A 2,695-nucleotide genomic window follows, 5' to 3' on the forward strand; every position below is an offset into this window, starting at 1 on the left:
GTGCCAGACCTCTAGCTGGTAACCATACTGAGCTTTACTACCTGCCCTGACCTACGGTACAAACTCTGCTTGTCCTGACCTCGGCATGCCCTCTCATCAAAGTTCTACCTGATCCCTCTGTGTCAATGTCTGAATGGAGACTGGTGGCCACTGCAGCAAAGTCAAGATCCTGTACAGAGATGAAAGTGTGAATATCGTGGGACCACTTTGACAACGCCTTTTGAGTAGACACAAGGCAAATTTTCTCCCTCAAAGGCATGCAAATAGCAGTAGCAAGTAGTAATGATGATGCCCAAACCAGAAAATTTTAACATATGGTTGAAGACCATATATATTATAATATATAGCCCATGTGTGTGTTCTGCTATGCTATTGCACTTTGTACTTACCACTGATTTATATGTACTCTTCCCCTGGTGAACTTCAGCAGCACCCTTGAAAGGTCGGTCTTGAGTTTTTTTAAGAGCTGTGTACAAGGGAATGTAACAAGCACACTAGTGTTATCGTAATTATCTCACCCATTCATATGGGTGTGTCTGTCTTCTCTTACTGGTACAGCATGGTGACAGACTCCTTTTAAATACGCAAAATCTTAGAATTTCAGAGGTGACTTGAACTGATGTTCAACCTTAGGCCTAGTTCACACAAACGTATGGCTTTTATAGTTTTTTACGGTTAGTTTTTCACAGATCCATTTTTCCGTTTTTTTGTTCCGTTGTGTTTACGTTTACGTTCCGTTTTTCCGGTTCGTTTTTCAGTATGGCATATACAGTTTACAGTAGTTACATAGAAAAAATTGGGCTGGGCATAACATTTTCAATAGATGGTTCCGCAAAAATGGAACGGATACGGAAGACATATGGATGCATTTCTGTATGTGTTACGTTTTTTTGCGGACCCATTGACTTGAATGGAGCCACGGAACGTGATTTGCGGGCAATAATAGGACATGTTCTATCTTTCAACGGAACGGAAATACGGAAATGGAATGCATATGGAACACATTCCATTTTTAATGCGGAACCATTGAAATGAATGGTTCCGTATACAGACCGTATACGGAACACAAAAAAACGGCCCGTACACTCGCAAAAAAAAAAAAACGATTGTGTGAACTAGGTCTTACTTGTATTGATTCACTTCTGGATGTTTCAGAGCTGACCAGTTATGACTGTGCTTGAAGAACACTTTTTGCCTGGAGCCTGTTGAAAAGAGATAAATCATTAAGGCTTTTCTCAGAACATAAAAGCAATAAAATCAGGAACCTAACTTACCAATGGAGGGACACATCATTATGTAGATCAATGTTCTTAGAGATATTTCTTGATGAAGGCCATAGATTGAAGAAACCACTATTCTATCTCATACTATTTGCACCAATGTGTTTTCCTCCTAGTTTGATAGCGATTGCATGATCAGGAGGATATAATATTTTTCTGCATTAGCACAAATACCGCGTCTTAGCAAACTGCAGCACATTAAGGCTACGGGCACACAATAAGGTTTCCTGATGCAGTTTTGGAAACCAAAACCAGGAATGAATTAAAAAAAGAGAAGTCTTAGGCCTCTTTCACACTAACGACACGGATTAGGTCCGGATGCATTCAGGATGCGTTCAGTGAAACCCGCACCATTTTGCAAGCAAGTTCAGTCAGTTTTGTCTGTGACTGCGTTCAGTTGTTTTCGGGTTTTTTTCAGTGCGGGTGCAATGCGTTTTTCACGCGCGTGGTAAAAAACTGTCAGTGAAAAACGCATTGCATCCGCACTTGCTTCCGGATGCAATGCGTTTTTCACGCAGCCCCATTCACTTCCATGGCTGCGTGAAAAACACAGAATATAGAACATGCTGCGATTTTCCCACAACGCAGAAGTGATGCGTGAAAAACAACGCTCATGTACATAGACCCATTGAAATGAATGGGTACGGATTCAGTGCAGGTGCAATGCGTTCACATGACGCATTTTAGGGTCCACTTCCGATTTTGTATTCCAAAACTGCAAGCAGAAACCTGACCATGGTGCCAATCTTTGGCATAATTAGACTAATAAAAGTGTTCTCGATCATGAATAGTATACTGTATATTGTGCACTATTCTGATGCACATTTCAAAATACTGTTATCATACAGCAGTCAAAGACTAAATACTGGCTAATTACCTAACTCTTAGCGGTCTTTCTCTAAGGAAATTAAGTGATGTTTTTGTGTCTTTCTGGCTTCTTTTCAAAAAAGCAGCATGTTGTGGCTCTTTGTGTTATTTTTTCAGGCATTCTGCCAACATTTTCTCTATAGGGGAAAACAGCCAGGAAAAAAACCCTAGCAGTAAGACATATTGCACAAAAAGCCACTAAAACAGCAGCAAAAAGCACATGCCAAAAATGGCAGTGGTTATTCTGCCATTTTTTCAAAGATAAAAAACGCCTGAGTAAAATTCATGTGTGTAATAATGCTATTTCTGTCTCCGGCCTAACCATAGGGCAGTGTACAATTTCCTCACCTAGCTGACAATATACAACTACTCACAAAACATTTGGGATATTTGGCTTTCAGGTGAAATTTATGGAAAACGTAAAAAGCTCATGCTACAGTGATATTATATCATGAAAGTAGGGCATTTAAGTAGAAACATGCAATAGTGATTTCCTCATCTCAAGCAATTTATTGAAACAAAAGCCAACACCAGTGTTAGGTATACCC

The sequence above is a fragment of the Bufo gargarizans genome, chromosome 6, assembly GCF_014858855.1.
Source record: "Bufo gargarizans isolate SCDJY-AF-19 chromosome 6, ASM1485885v1, whole genome shotgun sequence".
NCBI lineage: Eukaryota > Metazoa > Chordata > Amphibia > Anura > Bufonidae > Bufo > Bufo gargarizans.